The sequence below is a fragment of the Balaenoptera ricei genome, chromosome 11, assembly GCF_028023285.1.
Source record: "Balaenoptera ricei isolate mBalRic1 chromosome 11, mBalRic1.hap2, whole genome shotgun sequence".
NCBI classification, from domain to species: Eukaryota; Metazoa; Chordata; class Mammalia; order Artiodactyla; family Balaenopteridae; genus Balaenoptera; species Balaenoptera ricei.
In genome coordinates, this window is record NC_082649.1 from 54,643,099 (window position 1) to 54,665,862 (window position 22,764).

Genomic DNA, 22,764 nt, shown 5'->3' on the forward strand with positions numbered 1-22,764 from the left:
CAGTTATGACTGACTGAAAAAGTTTGACTCTGGAGAATTGTGGAACTGGTAATTCATATGCTTCCAAATGCCCTTCATCTTGAGGAAAACAGAAGAGGTAATTTTTTTCTCTCCTAGGCAAATTTAATGTAATATTATGCTTCTCCAAAAACTCAAGCCTTTCATATTTTTTTCTCCAACTATGTATTTTAAAATTTAAAAAACTTACAGAAAAGCTGAAAGAACAGAAAAATGATCACCTGTATATTCTTTAGTCATATATTTGACTCTTGTTAATATTTTGATTTTTCTCTCTTTACCTACTTATTATTGCTTAACCATGTGAAATTAAGTTGCATATTTCTGACAATGACAATTAAGTTGCAGTATTTCATATGTAAATACTTCAAAATGTATTCTAAGAGCAAAGAAATTCTCCAACGGAATTGTAATATCATTATCACATCCAAAAAATTTTAAACTTCAATTGAGTTATTTAATTTCTATTATTATATATCATTAAATATATCTATTAACATTCATTTCCAAATCTTTCCATTTGTTCCTAAATTGTTTATTATAGTTTTTTCTTTAATCCAGAATTCAATTAAGGCTCACAATTACATTTGTTTTTTCAGTCTCTTTAGTCTCCTTCAAAGCAGTTTTCCCCACTGCCCACCTGTGTTTTTTTAAAAATTTTTATTGGAGTATAGTTGCTTTACAATGTTGTGTTAGTTTCTGTTGTACAGCAAAGTGAATCAGCTATACATATACATATATCCCCTCCTTTTGGATTTCCTTCCCATTTAGGTCACCACAGAGCACTGAGTAGAGTTCCTTGTGCTATACAGTAGGTCCTCATTAGTTATCTGTCTTATACATAGTAATGTAAATATGTCAATCCCAATCTCCCAATTCCTCCCACCCCCCCTTTCCCCCATTGGTGTCCGTATGTTTGTTCTCTACATCTATGCCTCTATGTTTTTTCTTTTTTTAAAAAAATAAATTTATTTATTTTATTTTTGGCTGCGTTGGGTCTTTGTTGCTGCGCGCAGGCTTTCTCTAGTTGTGGCGAGCGGGGGCTACCCTTCGTTGCAGTGCATGGGCTTCTCATTGTGGTGGCTTCTCTTGTTGCAGAGCATGGGCTCTAGGTGCATGGGCTTCAGTAGTTGTGGCACGAGGGCTCAGTAGTTGTGGCTCGTGGGTTCTAGAGCGCAGGCTCAGTAGTTGTGGTACATGGGCTTAGTTGCTCTGCAGCATGTGGGATCTTCCCGGACCAGGGCTTGAACCCGTGTCCCCTGCATTGGCAGGCGGATTCTTAACCACTGTGCCACCAGGGAAGTCCTATTTTTTTTTAATAGACTTATTTTTTATAACTGTTTTTTAGATTAATAGAAATATTGAGATGATAGTACAGAGAGTTCTCATATAACCTACACCCAATTTCCTTTTTATTAACATTTTTTATTAGTATGTTCCATTTGCAGTTAATGATCCGGTATTGATTTATTACTATTATCATTTTCATTAAAGTTCATAGTGTGCTCAGATTTCCTTAATTTTTACCTAATGTCTTTTTCTGTGCCAGGATCCCATCCATGATGCTGCATTACATTTAGTTTTCACATCTCTTTTGGTTCCTCTGGGCTGTGACAGGTTCTCCGACTATCCTTGTTTTTGATGACCTTCACAGCTTTGAGGAATACTGGTCAAGTATTTTTTAGACTGCCCCTTTATTGGATTTGTCTGATTTTCTCCACATGATTGGACTAATGTTACAGGTTTTTTTTTTTTTTTTTTTTAAAGATTAGTTGTTTTTTTTTTTTTTTAATACTTTATTTATTTATTTATTTATTTATTTATGGCTGTGTTGGGTCTCTTAGTTTTCGTGTGAGGGCTTTCTCTAGTTGCGGCAAGTGGGGGCCACTCTTCATCGCGGTGCGGGGGCCGCTCTTCATTGCGGTGCATGGGCCTTTCACTATCGCGACCCCTTCCGTTGAGGGGCACAGGCTCCAGATGCGCAGGCTCAGTAGTTGTGGCTCACAGGCCCAGTTGCTCCGTGGCATGTGGGATCTTCCCAGACCAGGGCTCGAACCCATGTCCCCTGCATTAGCAGGCAGATTCTCAACCACTGCGCCACCAGGGAAGCCCAATGTTACAGGTTTTGAAGAGGAAAACCACAGGGGTAAAGTGCCACTCCATCACATATATGAAGGGTCTACAGTATCAGCATGATTTATCAATGTTGATAGTCGACCTTGATAACTTGGCTGAGGTCGTGTTTGTCAGGTTTCTCCACTTTTATTTCTGATATTGGTAGTTTTTGTCTTCTCTCTCTTTTTTTCCTTGGTTAGCTTGGCTAGAGGTTTGACCTTTTCAAAGAGCCAACTTTTGGATTTTTAAAAATTTTCTCTGTTTTCCTGTTTTCAGTTTCATTGATTTCTTTATGACTCTACTATTGTCTTGCTTTATATATTGTTCTCAAGAAGACTAATGCCCTCCTGCTTTTCTTTTATCTATAAATCATTGATCTGTTTGCTTTCAGGCCCCAAGGAGTTTTCCCCATTACTTTTATTTTTATTTTTATTTTTATTATTATTACTTGGCTGTACTGGGTCTTTGTTGCCGCGCACGGGCTTTCTCTAGTTGCGGCGAGTGGGGGCTACTCTTCGTTATGGTGCGTGGGCTTCTCATTGCGGTGGCTTCTCTTGTTGCAGAGCACAGGCTCTAGGCGCATGGGCTTCAGTAGTTGTGGCGCGCAGGCTCTAGGGCACGCAGGCTTCAGTAGTTGTGGCATGCGGGCTCTAGAGCACAGGCTCGGTAGTTGTGGCACATGAGCTTAGTTGCTCTGCGGCACATGGTATCTTCCTAGACCAGGGATCGAACCCATGTCCCCTGCATTGGCAGGTGGATTCTTAACCACTGCACCCCCAGGGAAGTCCTCCCCCATTACTTTTAAAGTCTAATAGTTTTACTAGGACATGTCTAAGAATTGATCATTTCAGAATAATATTTCCAGGAACAGGGTGGGCCTTTTCAATGTGTTGATTCAGATCTTTTTTTCTTTCTGGAAGATATTTTTGGGTTTTGGTTTTAAATATTTATTCTATTTGCTTGTTTTATTTTCTTTTTTAGAAGCTCCAATTGTATGGATGTTAGATCATCTTTGCCTATCTTCTATCACTATGACTTTTTCTCTGATCATTTTTACCTCTGTCCTTATTTCAGTTCATTCTCTTGGTTGTCTTTATTTATCTCCTCAATATCTCTCATTATGTTTTTCAGTCAAATCTCCTTCCTTGGAAATTTTAATTTAGTCTTCTTTTCTGAGTTGCTTTGAAATTTTTATTAAATTTCTCCTGTATGTTCTGTCAACCCTTTTCATACCTTCCTGTTTTACATCCATTTGTATTCTGAGTTTTTAAATTTTTGACTTTAGGTGTTCTTTATATCTGTAAATTCTCTTTTATTTTTAGTGAAAAAAAAAGATTCATTTGGGAGTATTGTGAATAGTCTAATGGGAATTGAAAAGCACTTACTCATAAAAGGATACATAAACCTATAAAGTCACAACAGTATTCCTTTGCCTCAACCTTTGTAATATACTAAACACAGGTAGCATGTTTCAGGCATGGGCATCACTAGATGCAGCCCCAGGTTCTCACTGAGTGAATAAGTAAGAGCTGAAGGTATAGATCCTCTTTCTTTATCTATTTACATTTATGCTTCAGATTACAAAAACCTTAAACTTAAGGCTCTCATGATACTACGGTGATGAGCTGATGAAAGTGGTTCTTAAGAAGTTCAAGACTCCCATTTTGAAGCAGGAAAGATGACCTTGGAAAATTGTTCATTATATTCAGGAACAACAACATTCCTTTTCTCTCAACATAGCTACTATTAGATTCACATAGCTGCTGTGACAAATTACCACAAACCAGGTGGCTTAAAATAACACAAATGTATTCTCTTAAATTCTGGGGCCCAGAAGTTTGAAATCATTGTCCCTGGGTTAAATTTAGCTCCTGTTTCAGATGGCTCTTTGCTGAAGCAAAGCAATACCACCATAGTTGTACAGGCAGTTACTAACCTGCAAATTCCTCTTTCTGTTTCCCAATCACCAGAATACCAGAAGCAGTTTGCTTTCATCTGGCAGGGACAACAGTATATGTCCACTTTTCTTAGAGGTACATCAACTCTTGGGTTCAGTGTCCCTGTTTAGTTTGCAGGAACTATGATCACTCCATCATTCAACAGGTCTACATTTATTTACAACAGTGATGAAGTCATCCTGGTTAAAACAGCAAGCAGGTGCCTTGTAGACAAATGTTTGGCAAAGCATGGTTGATAAATATCCATAAAAAGCAGGTTAAATGTGCAGTATTATTAGATTAAGTAGCACTCAACTCTTGTAATTCACAAGAGATTGCGACTCTGGAAAGCAGTGTATAAGCTGCAGCTTCTCAGGTAATCCATGATGAACTCAGCTCATGGGCAATTAGATCTTCAAGCAAAGATAGAATTATTTTCAACTCAGGTTTTCACAAGGAGTCACACATTGTGGAGATATTTTCCATACGTCTCCTTGGACTGGGAGTGTATTTTTGGAAAGATACTTTTATGTTAGAAGGATTGCAGAACAGAATCTCAGTATTTAAGTGTCCCAGAACTGGGCAGCTGGGCACTGATAGGCACAGATATGAAAGAAAAATCTCAGACAAGTTAGATTATGAGCACTTGTCATAATCTTATCTCGCATTTGATATCAAGGGAATCAGAAAAAAACCCTGGCTTCTCAGACATTCTTAAAGGGGAATTCTCTTGGAATAAAGAAGAATTTTATAGAGGGACGGCAAGCTGTTGCGCTATTTTTAGTCACATTGTAGCCTTTTAATAAATTGGCAAGTTAAATTTGAGTCATCATGACCTAGGGCCATTTTCCAGAAATATTGAATAATGTAGTGCTGCCTGTCTTGAATGTGGGGTATTTTTCCTTCTCTGTTCTTCCTTTTAGTCAAAACACTCTATAGGGCTGTCTTGGCCACGTGAAAATTACCCTTATGGATTTTTTGTGCTAGGATAATTAATTGAGATTGTTGATGGGTCAGTTTTGTTTGTTTTGCTTTTGCTTTTGCTTTTTACAATTTCATAGGATGTGGATATCAGAAAAAGGCTAATTAACAATAATTGTTAACACAGCTATATTATAATATTTTTGCTTCTAGTACCCTGATGAGAGATAGATAATTCACCACTACCCATGAGTGTGTGTGTGCATATAAAATTATATATAACATATACACATACACAATGTGCATGTGTATATGTGTATATATGTATATACATATATATATGTGTGTGTGTGTATATTTATATATATACATATATACATATATATATATATATATATATATATGTATATATATATATTCATTCTAATCTCAGGCCACTTCTTTCCCCACAAAGTGGATGAGTCTGAAGCTCTCCCCCACAGGGTGGATTTCCTTTCACTACTACCTTTCAAGGCCGCTCCTGAGTGAGTGCCATATGCACCACATACTAAGATGAACCACCCATACACTAAACCCAGGCATTTCCCTGTTCCTACAGCAGGATGCACAGGACCTCAGCATGGCTGAAGGCATGTGCTGACCAGAAAGGGGCTGACAGCTGGGGACTGTGTGCTGACCACACTCCCTGCCTTGGAACAGTAAGTCCTTCCATCTTCTTTCATCCTAACTTCTCTCCTATTTAAAACAAAAACTGCAATGAAAACTGGAGTAGAGATATTGGGAAAGAAAGAGGAGAAGAAGAATCTAAATGCTAAAAAACTGTATTATTCTATTTTACTAGTATATGTTTTTCTGTATCTATGAATACTTTCTTTAATATGTGCTGTATGCTTTCTTTCCAGAAAAGCATGGACAAATGAAATACTCAAAATAAGTTGCCTTACATAAAGTGCTAACCACAAAAGTAAATACAGGGACTTCCCTAGTGGTCCAGTGGTTAAGAATCCGCCTTCCAATGCAGGGGACTCAGGTTCAATCCCTGGTCGGGGAACTAACAGCCCACATGCCATGGGGCAACTAAGCCCACGTGCTGTAATTACTGAGCCCATGCGCTGCAACGAAGATCCCATGTGCCGCAACTAAGATCCTGTGTGCCGCAACTAAGACCCTCTGCAGCCTAATTAATTAATTAATTAATTAATTAAAAAGAAAAAGTAGGGGGTTTCCCTGGTGGTGCAGTGGTTAAGAATCTGCCTACCAATGCAGGGGACAGGGATTCAAGCCCTGGTCCAGGAAGATCCCACATGCCGCGGAGCAACTGAGCCCGTGCGCCACAACTACTGAGCCTGTGCTCTAGAGCCCTTGAGCCACAACTGCTGGGCCCTCGTGCCACAACTACTGAAGCCCGTGCGCCACAACTACTGAAGCCCGCGCGCCTAGAACTTGTGCTCTGCAACAAGAGAAGCCACCGCTTGCTGCAACTAGAGAAAGCCGGTGCACAGGAACAAAGACCCAATGCAGCCAAAAATAAAAAATAAATTAGTTAATTAAAAAGAAAAATTAAATAGGGCTACGGAACTGCAAGTAAAATAAATTCATTTGGTAAAGTAAACAGAACTTTTATCCGAATGATAGGTAACGAAAGACTAGAACCACCCTTTGTTCTTACTCATCCCCTTACTTGGAGTGCTTGTCTCCTCTTCTTGAGCATAGCTACTGCCTTAGTTTTGTGTGGTCATGTGACTGAGTTCTGACCAGTGGAATATGGTCAGGAGTGACCTGAGTTACTTCCAGCCCTGGCTATTTCAAAACTCTCATGAGATTCTTTGCATTCTCCTGTTTAGGGTAACATATTCTGGTTTCCTTTAACATCCAGACCTGATGGAAAGAATTTCACATCACTGGAGATCTGGACTTTGAGTGGGGTGTATTGACTGGGACTTGGGGTTACACCCCTTGCAGAAAGAGTTGACTATGTTCTATGTACAGGATAAAGGTATACACAGACATTTGGTCATGTGAAAGGTGGATTGTAACAGATTGGCTATGTTACTAAACCAATTTCCTTTTGTTTAGGCACATAAAGTACAGTTCCCAGTCTCTCCTGGAATGCTAGAGGTGGCCTTGTAATTACCTAAGTTCTAGCCAACGGCACACAGGTGGAGGTATCTTTTGCCTCCTCCATGCTCAGTCATTTAAATTCTCCTTTGTGATCATCTATGCTCTTTCTTCCTGTATCATCAAGTCAGATTCAAAGCATTCAGCAGAGGACTGTGAGGCCTAGGGATGGTGGAGGCACTCACTGGGCCACAGGAGCTAGATCGCTGAATGTTTCTGTGCCACAGAGCCCCTAGACAACGTGCAGTACGTGGCACCATAAGTGAAAGAAATGTTTGTTTTATAAAGCCATTGTAATTTTGGAGATGTCTGCTAAAGCAGATAACTTGTCTGTACAACCACAGGTCTAGCTCCCTGTATTAGTTTCCTACTGCACTGTAACAAATTACTGGGTGGTTAAAACAACACAAATTTATTATCTCACAGCTCTGGAGGTCAGAAATCTGAAATCAGTATCACTGGACTAAAGTTAAGGTGTTGGCAGGGCTGTGTTTCTTCTGGATGTTCTAGGGGAGAGTCTGATGCCTTGCCTTTTGCAGCTTCTGGAGGCTGCCTGCATTCCTTGGCTCCTCATCACTCCAACCTCTGGCCATCACATCTCCTTCACTTACTCTGACTCTCCTTCCTTCTTTCACTTATAATGATTACATTGGGCCCACCTGGATAATCCAGGATACTCTCTCCATTTCAAGGTCTTTAAATTAATCACATCTGCAAAGTCCCTTTTGTCATGTAAAGTAACATAGTCACAGTTTCCCAGAACTAGGATATGGACATCTTGGGAGCCATTATTCTGCTACTGATGAAATAAATTATTTTAAGATGGGACAAGAAATTTTAAACATAAAATTCCCTCTCTGCCCATTTGAGCCACTACCCTCTCCCCTTTAGTGTGCATTGTGCATCTGCATTACACATTAACTAGATCCCCTTAAAAAACACAGAAATGCCACCAAAAAAAAAAAAAAAAGCTATTTCCTTCTGGTACCAGCAAGGTAACTCCTTAGGAGACAACATTCCTTTCTCAATCCTGTAAAGGGTAACAATAACCCACTATTAGTCTTGTTGGACTATGTAAACTGTCAGTATGTTATTTGATGTACAACCCTTTGTCTCAAAAACTTATATAACTGTGCTTTGACCTCTAGTGAGTGGAACAGTCCTCAGAGCTTTCTGAAAGTCTGTCTCCTGGGTTATAATCCTCAGGTTGGCTCGAATTAAACTTTCCACTTCCTTCTTAGAGTGGCTCTTCATTGATTTTTACACTGACACTTCATACTTCACTTCCTTCATCTCTTTGCTCAGTATTCTGCTCTGTTAGGTCTTCACTGCCAGTCTTTGTAAGACTCCATCACATCCTCACATTTTTTCATCCCCCCTCCCTGACTTTTTTCCTTAGTCTTCATCACTCTCAAGTATGCTATATTTTTCTTACTTATCTTTTCAACTAGAATGTAAGTTTCATGAGGGAAGAAATTTTTTCCAGTTTTGCAGTGTGATATTCCTAATGCCTAGAACAATGCCTGACATTTGAATAGGTGCCCAAGTACTTGTTGAATAAATGACTTTTTAAAAAATGGAATGGAATTACATATGTTTTGTAGTATTTATTGCTCAGACAATAAATTTGATTGGTAACTTGAATCAGCCTACTTGATACTTCGCCATGATACAACGTACATTTCATTGTTAGAGGTTGTGTGATCATAGGATGCAGTACCAGGATTCCCAGGGTTGTAGTTAATAAATTTGTGCATAGATTTCCTATGAGAATGTGTAATGTAAAAAAAAAAAAAAAGCTGCTAACTGGAAAGATTCAAAGTGGAGTCCATAAACTGCTTGACAGGGCTTCCCTGGTGGCGCAGTGGTTGAGAGTCTGCCTGCCAATGCAGGGGACACGGGTTCGAGCCCTGGTCTGGGAAGATCCCACATGCCGCGGAGCAACTGGGCCCGTGAGCCATAATTACTGAGCCTGCACGTCTGGAGCCTGTGCTCCACAACAAGAGAGGCCGTGATAATGAGAGGCCCGTGCACCGCGATGAAGAGTGGCCCCCACTCGCTGCAACTAGAGAAAGCCCTCGCACAGAAACGAAGACCCAACACAGCCAAAAATAAATGAATAAATAAATAAATAATAAAAAATAAAGGAATTCCAAAAAAAAATAAAATAAACTGCTTGACAATTGCTAAAATAAAAGGATTCTAAAATCAAAGAACCATGCAATATAAATAACATTAGTGCTGTTTATCATAAATACCTCTAGATCACTGCTTCTCATACATGAGCATGCATATGAACCACAAACCATAACATACATATGAGTTACCTGGGAGCTTGTTAAAAATGCAGATTCTGAGGTGAGGCCTGAGATTCCGCACTGATGAATTTCTGAGTGATGCGGATACTGCTGGTCTGTGGAATAGCAAAATCTTACATGATATTAAAATCAGAAATTTCAAAGGTAATACTTCTTCTTTTGCAGGAAAGGTGTTAAAAACCAAGGTCTGGGGACTTCCCTGGTGGCACAGTGGTTAAGAATCCACCTGTCAATGCAGGGGACATGGGTTCGAGCCCTGGTCTGGGAAGATCCTACATGCCGAGGAGCAACTAAGCCCGTGCACCACAACCACTGAGCCTGTGCTCTAAAGCCCACGAGCCACAACTGCTGAGCCTGCATGCCACAACTACTGAAGCCCACGTGCCTAGAGCCCATGCTCAGCAACAAGAGAAGCGACTGCAATGAGAAGCCCACTCACCGCAACAAAGAGTATCCCCTGCTCGCCGCAACTAGAGAAAGCCCCGCATGCAGCAACGAAGACGCAAAGCAGCCAAAAATAAATAAATAACCAAGGTCTGGGGACCTAAAGCGAGCATCAATCTTCCCCAATCATCACTGATGTGGTAAGGGATTTTCTGAACTGAGATACCACTTTTTTTTTTTTTGACCAAACATCATACACCAAAGACTGGTGTTTGTAATGTATAAATACTGGTTTGAATACGGAGGCAGGAAAAAAGGCAGATTGGGCCAAGGAAGCAGAGGAAAAGACCAGAATTCTTAGTTACACTTCTGTAGGGATAAGACTTTAATAAAACAAATATATATGAAGTCATACAAATGAAGTCATACCCCACATCTCAAATAGTCTTTTTCCTCTCTTCCTCAGTTCCTCCTGTCTCTATACCCCAGATTTGCAATCTTGAATGTACCCTTTTTTTCCCCCAAACTTTGAAATCATATATCATGTACACGTTTTTTTTTTTTTTTGGTTGTTGTTTTGCACCATGAACAATACACATCTGGAAGTGCTGGTGTAATTCATTTACTTTTTAAGAAAATCAAAGTGGTATAAGTACATAGCTTAAAACATCCATCAGTAACAAAGCACAGTCCCCTGCCCCAACCTCCCTTCTCATGACGTTGCTAGTTTCCAAAGCAGCCACTTTCAACCTTTAGCTATATCTCCTGATATTGTATGTGGTTTTAGACACCATCTATTCACTTTCTTCAAGGGAAGGTAAGGATTGGGTAATCTATATACCTCCTACCCAATCAGAGCTAAAGCAGCTTTTTGGTGAAGTCAACTTTCATTAATACCATCGTTATGTGTAAATACTCACAAATAAGGATATAGTATATTATGATACATGCTTTGCTTTTCATTTGCTTGTCGAATTACTTACATTCACTCCCAAAGTCTGAGAAAACCCCTTCTCAATACATTGGCTCATCATGAATCCCCCTTTCTTTTCCCTCTTTCCCTCTTTTCCTCTTCTTCTTGGAGACATTCCCTTACTATACCTGTATTCCAGTCTGGGCTGACTACCCCTCCTTAGGGCTATTGTATGGTGTCTTCCTGAGACATCTCTTGCCAACCAGGCTTGAAGACAGGCAAGCAAAGGAAGGAAGCACAGTTAGAAAGGATGATGAAATAAGTATTAGTCTCAGCGAGATGTTAGGGCTGGAGCTTAGCTGCCCTGCCTAGCCACACTTCGGGTTATCAGGCATCTCCAAGACAAATGTTGTTTGGGTTGAATTATAAGGCCTCATTTTATCAATGCTTCCAGGACAATAGAGGATATGGAAATTGCATCCTCTTCTTTAACTACTATGGATATTATTTTTACTTATTCTGAGTACTTCTGTACTTCCCTAGGTGAGATGTGTGCATTTTTAGAAACTCACTATTCTTATGCACCAGTTTTTCAAAATACCTAAAGAGCAGTTTTTTTTAAAATTTTTGAATTTTATTTATTTATTTATTTATTTATACAGCAGCTAAAGAGCAGTTTTGAAATGCCATAGGTGGTGGTGGTTTTTGTTTTTTTTTTTTTAGATCTTAAAGGCACCACTATTCACAAAGTTGGGAGGGGACCTAAAAAATGTTCATGTACAATAACTAGAGCATTTATAGCACAGAGATTAAGTTTTCTATCTCTGGGCTCAGTCTGGGTTTAAAACACAGCTTATGAGCTACATGACTTGGGCAAATCAATTAACTTCTCTAAGTCTTAGTCTCTCTTCTGTAAACTGGAGATGATGATGATAATAACAATACTTGCCTTGTAGGGTTAGAATGAAAAGTTAATTCATCTAAAGTACTCAGCACAAAACCTGACACATAGGAAAGAACAATTAGTATACAGTATTTATTACATATTTTCATGCTAAAATATAAAGCAGCAACAAAAGTCAGAATGTAAAGACACATAGAACAATTTTATTGTTTTTAGGAGACTTGTATATTCTAAAGACTCACTGAATTAATTTATTCATGTATTCATTTATAAAACAAGTATTAAGACTTGCTATGTTCAAGTATTGTGGACAGTGCTAGAAACACATAAATGGTTTAAAAAAAAAAAAAGGCCTGTGCAGCATTACAACAGCCAAGAGTTGGAAGCAACAAAAATTTCCAAAATAGATGAATGGGTAAAGAAATGTAGTATATACACACACTGGAATATTATGCAGCCTTAAAAAAGAAGGCAATACTGGCACATGCCACAACATGGATGAACCTTGAGGACATTATGCTAAGTGAAATAAGCCAGTCACAAAAGGACAAATATTGTATGATTCCACTCCTATGAAGTATCTAAAGTAGTTAGAATCATAAAAACAAAAAGTAGACAGATGGGTGCCAAGTGCTAGAGAAAGGGTAATTAGTGTTTAATGGGAGTAGAATTTCAGTTTTGCAAGATGAAAAAGTTCTAGAGGACTGTTGTACAACAATGTGAATGTGCTTAACACTACTGAACTGTACACTTAAAAATGGCTACAGGAGGAGATTAACCAAGATGGCGGAGTAGAAGGACGTGCTCTCACTCCCTCTTGCGAGAGCACCAGAATCACAACTGGCTGCTGGACAATCATTGACAGGAAGACCCTGGACTTCACCAAGGAGGATACCCCACGTCCAAGGACAGAGGAGAAGCCACAGTGAGACGGTAGGAGGGGCACAATCAGAGTAAAATCAAACCCCATAACTGCTGGGTGGGTGACTCACAGACTGGCGAACACTTATACCACAGAAGTCCACCCACTGGAGTAAAGGTTCTGAGCCCCACGTCAGGCTTCCCAACCTGGGGGTCAGGCAACGGGAGGAGGAATTCCTAGAGAATCAGACTTTGAAGCCTAGTGGGAATTGGATTGCAGGACTTTGACGGGACTGGGGGAAACAGAGACCCCACTCTTGGAGGGCACACACAAAGTAATGTGTGCATCAGGACCCAGGGGAAGGAGCAGTGAGCCTGGGGGAGACTGAACCAGACCTACCTGCTGGTGTTGGGGGGTCTCCTGCAGAGGCGAGTGGTGGCTCTGTTTCACCGTGGGGATAAGGACACTGGCAGCAGAGGTTCTGGGAAGTTCTCCTTGGCGTGAGCCCTCCCAGAGTCTGCCATTAACCCCACCAAAGAGCACGGGTAGGCTCCAGTGTTGGGTTGCCTCAGGCAAAACAGCCAACAGGGAGGGAACCCAGCCCCACCCATCAACAGTCAAGTGGATTAAGGTTTTACTGAGCTCTGACCGCCACAGCAACAGGGAGGGAACCCAGCCCCACCCATCAACAGTCAAGTGGATTAAGGTTTTACTGAGCTCTGACCGCCACAGCAACAGTCAGCTCTACCCACCACCAGAGCCTCCCATCAAGCCTCTTAGATAGCCTCAACCACCAGAGGGCAGACAACAGAAGCAAGAAAAACTATAATCCTGCAGCCTGTGGACCAAAAACCACAGTTACAGAAAGATAGAGAAGATGAAAAGGCAGAGGGCTATGTACCAGATGAAGGAACAAGAAAAAACCCCAGAAAAACAACTAAATGAAGTGGAGATAGGCAACCTTCCAGAAAAAGAATTCAGAATAATGATAGTGAAGATGATCCAGGACCTTGGAATAAGAATGGAGGCAAAGATTGAGAAGATGCAAGAAATGATTAACAAAGACCTAGAAGAATTAAAGAACAAACAAACAGAGATGACCAATACAATAACTGAAATGAAAACTACACTAGAAGGAATCAATAGCAGAATAACTGAGGCAGAAGAACGGATAAGTGACCTGGAAGACAGAATGATGGAATTCACTGCTGCGGAACAGACTAAAGAAAAAAGAATGAAAAGAAATGAAGACAGCCTAAGAGACCTCTGGGACAACATTAAACGCAACAACATTCGCATTATAGGGGTCCCAGAAGGAGAAGAGAGAGAGAAAGGACCAGAGAAAATATTTGAAGAGATTATAGTCGAAAACTTCCCTAACATGGGAAAGGAAATAGCCACCCAAGTCCAGGAAGCGCAGAGAGTCCCATACAGGATAAACCCAAGGAGAAACACGCCGAGACACATAGTAATCAAAGTGGCAAAAATTAAAGACAAAGAAAAATTATTGAAAGCAGCAAGGGAAAAACGACAAATAACATACAAGGGAACTCCCATAAGGTTAACAGCTGATTTCTCAGCAGAAACTCTGCAAGCCAGAAGGGAGTGGCATGATATACTTAAAGTGATGAAAGGGAAGAACCTACAACCAAGATTACTCTACCCGGCAAGGATCTCATTTAGATTTGATGGAGAAATCAAAAGCTTTACAGACAAGCAAAAGCTAAGAGAATTCAGCACCACCAAACCAGCTCTACAACAAATGCTAAAGGAACTTCTCTAAGTGGGAAACACAAGAGAAGAAAAGGACCTACAAAAACAAACCCAAAACAATTAAGAAAATGGTCATAGGAACATACATATCGATTATTACCTTAAACGTGAATGGATTAAATGCCCCAACCAAAAGACATAGACTGGCTGAATGGATACAAAAACAAGACCCATCTATATGCTGTCTACAAGAGACCCACTTTAGACCTAGGGACACATACAGACTGAAAGTGAGGGGATGGAAAAAGATATTCCATGCAAATGGAAATCAAAAGAAAGCTGGAGTAGCTATACTCATATCAGATAAAATAGACTTTAAAATAAAGAATGTTACAAGAGACAAGGAAGGACACTACATAATGATCCAGGGATCAATCCAAGAAGAAGATATAACAATTATAAATATATATGCACCCAACATAGGAGCACCTCAATACATAAGGCAACTGCTAACAGCTATAAAAGAGGAAATCGACAGTAACACAATAATAGTGGGGGACTTTAACACCTCACTTACACCAATGGACAGATCATCCAAAATGAAAATAAATAAGGAAACAGAAGCTTTAAATGACACAATAGACCAGATAGATTTAATTGATATATATCGGACATTCCATCCAAAAACAGCAGATTACACGTTCTTCTCAAGTGCGCACGGAACATTCTCCAAGATAGATCACATCTTGGGTCACAAATCAAGCCTCAGTAAATTTAAGAAAATTGAAATCATATCAAGCATCTTTTCTGACCACAACGCTATGAGATTAGAAATGAATTACAGGGAAAAAAACGTAAAAAGGACAAACACATGGAGGCTAAACAATACGTTACTAAATAACCAAGAGATCACTGAAGAAATCAAAGAGGAAATCAAAAAATACCTAGAGACAAATGACAATGAAAACACGACGACCCAAAACCTATGGGATGCAGCAAAAGCAGTTCTAAGAGGGAAGTTTATAGCTATACAAGCCTACCTAAAGAAACAAGAAAAAGCTCAAGTAAACAATCTAACCTTACACCTAAAGAAACTAGAGAAAGAAGAACAAACAAAACCCAAAGTTAGCAGAAGGAAAGAAATCATAAAGATCAGAGCAGAAATAAATGAAATAGAAACAAAGAAAACAATAGCAAAGATCAATAAAACTAAAAGTTGGTTCTTTGAGAAGATAAACAAAATTGATAAGCCATTAGCCAGACTCATCAAGAAAAAGAGGGAGAGGACTCAAATCAATAAAATCAGAAATGAAAAAGGAGAAGTTACAACAGACACTGCAGAAATACAAAGCATCCTAAGAGACTACTACAAGCAACTTTATGCCAATAAAATGGACAACCTGGAAGAAATGGACAAATTCTTAGAAAGGTATAACCTTCCAAGACTGAACCAGGAAGAAATAGAAAATATGAACAGACCAATCACAAGTAATGAAATTGAAACTGTGATTAAAAATCTTCCAACAAACAAAAGTCCAGGACCAGATGGCTTCACAGGTGAATTCTATCAAACATTTAGAGAAGAGCTAACACCCATCCTTCTCAAACTCTTCCAAAAAATTGCAGAGGAAGGAACACTCCCAAACTCATTCTATGAGGCCACCATCACCCTGATACCAAAACCAGACAAAGACACTACAAAAAAAGAAAATTACAGACCAATATCACTGATGAATATAGATGCAAAAATCCTCAACAAAATACTAGCAAACAGAATCCAACAACACATTAAAAGGATCATACACCACGATCAAGTGGGATTTATCCCAGGGATGCAAGGATTCTTCAATATACGCAAATCAATCAATGTGATACACCATATTAACAAATTGAAGAATAAAAACCATATGATCATCTCAATAGATGCAGAAAAAGCTTTTGACAAAATTCAACACCCATTTCTGATAAAAACTCTCCAGAAAGTGGGCATAGAGGGAACCTACCTCAACATAATAAAGGCCATATATGACAAACCCACAGCAAACATCATTCTCAATGGTGAAAAACTGAAAGCATTTCCTCTAAGATCAGGAACGAGACAAGGATGTCCACTCTCACCACTATTATTCAACATAGTTTTGGAAGTCCTAGCCACGGCAATCAGAGAAGAAAAAGAAATAAAAGGAATACAAATTGGAAAAGAAGAAGTAAAACTGCCACTGTTTGCGGATGACATGATACTATACATAGAGAATCCTAAAACTGCCACCAGAGAACTGCTAGAGCTAATTAATGAATATGGTAAAGTTGCAGGATACAAAATTAATGCACAGAAATCTCTTGCATTCCTATACACTAATGATGAAAAATCTGAAAGAGAAATTATGGAAACACTCCCATTTACCATTGCAACAAAAAGAATAAAATACCTAGGAATAAACCTACCTAGGGAGACAAAAGACCTGTATGCAGAAAACTATAAGACACTGATGAAAGAAATTAAAGATGATACCAACAGATGGAGAGATATACCATGTTCTTGGATTGGAAGAATCAACATTGTGAAAATGAGTATACTACCCAAAGCAATCTACAGATTCAATGCAATCCCTATCAAATTACCAATGGCATTTTTTACGGAGCTAGAACAAATCATCTTAAAATTTGTATGGAGACACAAAAGACCCCGAATAGCCAAAGCAGTCTTGAGGCAAAAAAATGGAGCTGGAGGAATCAGACTCCCTGACTTCAGACTATACTACAAAGCTACAGTAATCAAGACAATATGGTACTGGCACAAAAACAGAAACATAGATCAATGGAACAAGATAGAAAGCCCAGACATTAACCCACGCACCTATGGTCAACTAATCTATGACAAAGGAGGCAAAGATATACAATGGAGAAAAGACAGTCTCTTCAATAAGTGGTGCTGGGAAAACTGGACAGCTACATGTAAAAGAATGAAATTAGAATACTCCCTAACACCATACACAAAAATAAACTCAAAATGGATTAGAGACCTAAATATAAGACTGGACACTATAAAACTCTTAGAGGAAAACATAGGAAGAACACTCTTTGACATAAATCACAGCAAGATCTTTTTTGATCCACCTCCTAGAGTAATGGAAATAAAAACAAAAATAAACAAGTGGGACCTAATGAAACTTCAAAGCTTTTGCACAGCAAAGGAAACCATAAACAAGACGAAAAGACAACCCTCAGAATGGGAGAAAATATTTGCAAATGAATCAACGGACAAAGGATTAATCTCCAAAATATATAAACAGCTCATTCAGCTCAATATCAAAGAAACAAACACCCCAATCCAAAAATGGGCAGAAGACCTAAATAGACATTTCTCCAAAGAAGACATACAGATGGCCACGAAGCACATGAAAAGATGCTCAACATCACTAATTATTAGAGAAATGCAAATCAAAACTACAATGAGGTATCACCTCACTCCTGTTAGAATGGGCATCATCAGAAAATCTACAAACAACAAATGCTGGAGAGGGTGTGGTGAAAAGGGAACCCTCTTGCACTGTTGGTGGGAATGTAAATTGATACAGCCACTATGGAGAACAATATGGAGGTTCCTTAAAAAACTAAAAATAGAATTACCATATGACCCAGCAATCCCACTACTGGGCATATACCCAGAGAAAACCGTAATTCAAAAAGACACATGCACCCGAATGTTCATTGCAGCACTATTTACAATAGCCAGGTCATGGAAGCAACCTAAATGCCCATCAACAGACGAATGGATAAAGAAGATGTGGTACATATATACAATGGAATATTACTCAGCCATAAAAAGGAACGAAATTGAGTCATTTGTTGAGACGTGGATGGATCTAGAGACTGTCATACAGAGTGAAGTAAGTCAGAAAGAGAAAAACAAATATCGTATATTAATGCATGTATGTGGAACCTAGAAAAATGGTACAGATGAGCCAGTTTGCAGGGCAGAAGTTGAGACACAGATGTAGAGAATGGACATATGGATACCAAGGGGGGAAAACTGCGGTGGGGTGGGGATGGTGCTGTGCTGAATTGGGCGATTGGGACTGACATGTATACACTGATGTGTATAAAATTGATGCCTAATAAGAACCTGCAGTATAAAAAAACAAACAAAACAACTAATACTAAACTTTCATTGGGTTATTTGTATGGAAACATGTTAATATAAATGTTTCAGACATTACATGAAATTTCTAAAAATCTTATATTTGTATTTGTATGGAAATATGTATGGAAATATGTTAATATAAATGTTTCAGACATTACATGAAATTTCTAAAAATCTTATATTTGTACTTGTATGGAAATATGTATGGAAATATGTCAATATAAATGTTTCAGACATTACATGAAATTTCTAAAAATCTTATATGTTATGGTATAATGTTATAAGTAATAATCCTAGTTATTACTTTAAAATGTATATCTCAGAAATAACTAATTTTCTTGTCAACTGCATTATTATGAACTGTCATCAAATCTTTAACCGTGGTCATTTTTAAGTCTTTTGTCATTTACAGACAGTTCTGGGTGTACTCTGATGATTTTGCAAATATGTTCCTATAAAAGGGTTTCATCTTCAAGAAATACATGGAAAAGACTCTGACAAGTACAGGTTTCTGGTAACAGACTGTACTGCTGAACTGAATGAATAAGCATTTTCAGAACTCTAATGAAAAACTGATGAACTCATAAAAGTGCTAACAAAAGATCAAGATGAAAAAAAAATTAATTACATGGGACTGAGTGAACTGATGAGGATGAGTATAATTTTTGTGACTTTCTGTCTGAATTTAAAAAAAAAAAAAAAAAAAAATTCCACAAGGACTCAGAGGCAAAGAATATACAAATCAATTTTCACTGCAAAGTAAAGGAGCTGTTACAGTGGAGGATTACTGGACTGAATGTCAATATTATGACATAGTATGAGTGTGTTTCATGTTTGGTAATTGCAATCATTGTTGCTTTTGTTGTGGTCATCCATGTACAATGCTTGGTGTCAGTCGATTTATCTCTTGTAAAAATAAAATACAGTGTGTGTGTGTGAAAAAAAAAAAAAAAAAAAAAATGGCTACAGCGGTTAAGTTTAATGTTACATGGTTTTTTACCACAATCAAAAAAAATTTTTTTAAAGCCCCGCAATTAGCAAATGAAATGCTGGGTCTTTGATGGCTGGGTGGAGCAGCTCAGGTCCAACGATGGTGAAATGACTGAGCACAAAGGAAGACAGCAGCAGCCCTGGGAGTCAGCTGGATGGCTGTACCCCGTCTAAGACTGCAGCTCTAAAGGCCCTCACATGTGGAGTGTCAGGCTATGCCCAAGAAACAGGCATTATTTCATTTAGTCCCATAATATTCTTATGTGATAAGTGCTATTGTTTTTGCTGCTCTGTAGATGAGGAATTGAAGCTTTGAGAGATTAACTTGTCCAAGTGGTGGAAATAGTGACTTTGCACTTGAGCAGCTTCACTGCATAATCCATTCTCTACTACTATCCTCTCTTGGGAAGGTGAGGAAATCTAGGACAGATGCCAACTAGTTGATACAACAGCAGAAGGCAAGGGTGGTGACAGGAGGCAGAAGGTGGCAGATCTACCTATGGTATGAACCTTAAAGGAGGCAGGACTTAAACAAAGTGGGTCTGATTCCATATGCCAAATTTAGAAAAACCCATCAGTGGTGAGGTCAGAATCACTGAAATCAGTGAATGAACAAAATGAGCAGAGTGCAAGAGAGGAAGCCATGATTGAAATTTTGCAATCTTTGTGGGCAACACATCTCAACACAGCAACTTTTACAAGAGTTGCTTTGGGACTTCCCCGGTGGTCCAGTGGTTAAGAATCCGCCTTCCAATGCAGGGGACGTGGGTTCAATCCCTGGTCGGAGTTCTAAGATCCCACATGCTGTGGAGCAACTAAGCCTGCACGCCACAATTACTGAGCTCGCACGCCATCGCTAGAGAGAGAAAACCGCATGCCACAACTAGAGAGGAGCCCGCGCGCCACAGTGAAAGATACCGCGTGCTGCAACTAAGACCCGACGCAGCCAAAAAATTAAAAAATTAAAAAGAAAGAGTTGCTTCAATTTGCCTACTCTGCTCTTTTAAATACTCAGTATATATATATATATATATTATACACCATAGGTATCATTCGATATATTATTTACCCAAACATCTTTACATAGAGTTGTTCACAGTAATCAGGTGGTGAACAGAGTTCTTAATTACTTTTGTATTTTGACCTCATTTTAATGACCATTATTTATTTATTTAAAAAAATCTTTGAGGCACTTTTTAAAAAAGAAATTTTATTTATTTATTTATTTATTTTTGGCTGCGTTGGGTCTTCGTTGCTGCACACAGGCTTTCCTCTAGTTGCGGCAAGTGGGGGCTACTCTTCGTTGTGGTGCACGGGCTTCTCATCATGGTGGCTTCTCTTGTTGTGCAGCACGGGCTCTAGGCGCGCGGGCTTCAGTAGTTGTGGCTCGCGGGCTCTAGAGCGCAGGCTCAGTAGTTGTGGTGCATGGGCTTAGTTGCTCCGCGGCATGTGGGATCTTCCCAGACCAGGGCTCGAACCCGTGACCCCTGCACTGGCAGGCGGATTCTTAACCACTGCACCACCAGAGAAGCCCATGACCATTATTTTTTAAATTATTTTTAATTGTGGTAAAATACACATAAGAAATTTATGATCTTAATCATTTTAAAATGTTTAGTTCAGTGGTATTAAATATATTCACATTGTTTTGCAACTGTCACCACCATCCTTCTCCAGAACTCTTTTCATCATTGCAAACAGTAACTCTGTGCCCATTAAACAATAACGCCCTATTCCCTCCACCCTGCAGCCCCTGACAAACACCATTCTACTTTCTGTCTCTAGGTATCTCATGCAGGTGGAATTACACAATATTTGAATATCGACTTAATACTGGCCAACAAACCTCAAGGCCATTCTTCTGGGTCTCCTCGGTCATCTACATTGCTGCAGACCTGGAGGAAGCCTCACTGTATGGAAATTCTCTGACCTCAAGAGCTAGAAATCAGTTCTTTGAAATAAAAATCACCATTTCTCTTAGAGGAAAATCTGAAGGACTACCCTAGCATTGGACTGAGACTTTAGACTGGAGTAAGTTGTAGGAGAAAAAGTAGAAAATAGTTTGGGTTGAGTTGAGGATCAATGATTTGTGTTGAATGTTTGGCATGTGAGCCCATATGTATTAAAAAATGAGAAAATTTATCCTAAAATTCAGCTGGAAATGAGTTCTGGATTGTTCACCTTTGTATTCAACATTAGTGTAAAAAACTGATTCAGTGTTTTTAAACTGGGCTGTATTACCCATGGAACTATCCATGGAAACTCCTTTGCTTTGGTGCAAGTTTTCTCAACCTGGGCATTACTGACATTTGGGGCTGGATACTTGTTTTTTGCATCTGGTGGGATGGGGGGTAAGGCAGTCCTGTGTATGTAAGATGCTCAGCAGCGCCTTTGGCCTGTACCCACTAGATGTCAGTAGCACTCCCCCACTGAGTTGTGACAACCCAAAATACCTCCAGACATTGCCAAATGTCTTCCAGTGGGCAAAATCATCCCTAGTCGAAAACCATGGCTTTAGGAGGATGGAGAAGAAAAGGCACATTTCTTGCTTTGTTGAAATAATTCAACTCTAAGTCTCTACTCTGACCTGAACTTAGATAAAAATTAATGATGTAAAATTGTCTTTAAACTATAACCAGCAAGCAATCCCTTTTTGCACTCATTTCCAATAAAAATAACAGATTCACACTTTCTTACTGGAAAAAATACTGGGTGACCAGGGCTGCCTGCAGGGCTATCTGGTCAGGATGGTTTGCAAGAAGCAGCACCTCCTACCCTGAGTTACAGGCTGGTCCCTCCTGTACCGATCACATTTCTGAAAGCACATTAAGGCATCTCTCCTATTACCCGATCCACAGCTACATATTTACAGCAGACAGATTTTAGAGGTGTCAGATGCAGAGCAGGTGCTCAAATATTTAGTAGGTAAATAAGGGTAATCAGAACCAGATTCATAGAGACCAATCTGTAAAAAAATTGTAACCTAAAAACTAACTCACTTCTGAAGTTTTCAGAGTATGTAAAATTGAGGTGTTTGTGATGTTAATTCTAACCATGCTGTTCTTCAGTTTAAGTCTTCAGTGAACTCCTTAGTTCAGTTAGATTATATCTCAGAGTATCTAGTACTCAATCTGGGGTCATTCTCCACTGGCATCCCATGTTCCAGCTAAACCAACCTGTGTAATGATGGCCAGCTGGGGAGACACAAATGATACATTCAGTCTGGAAAGCAAATTCAGTATTATAACTTTGTAAGAAAAGGAAAACTTTTGAACTAAAACTCCTGAAAGAAAAGCTATAGCCAAGCTTTCTTGATTGTGAGAATGCACAGATTTTTTTTTTTCTTTTTGAAACATATTTTATGGGGACTTTTAAGAGAGTATATGAGATTTCTTTCAACATTTTCCAAAACAAATCATGGTTTAAA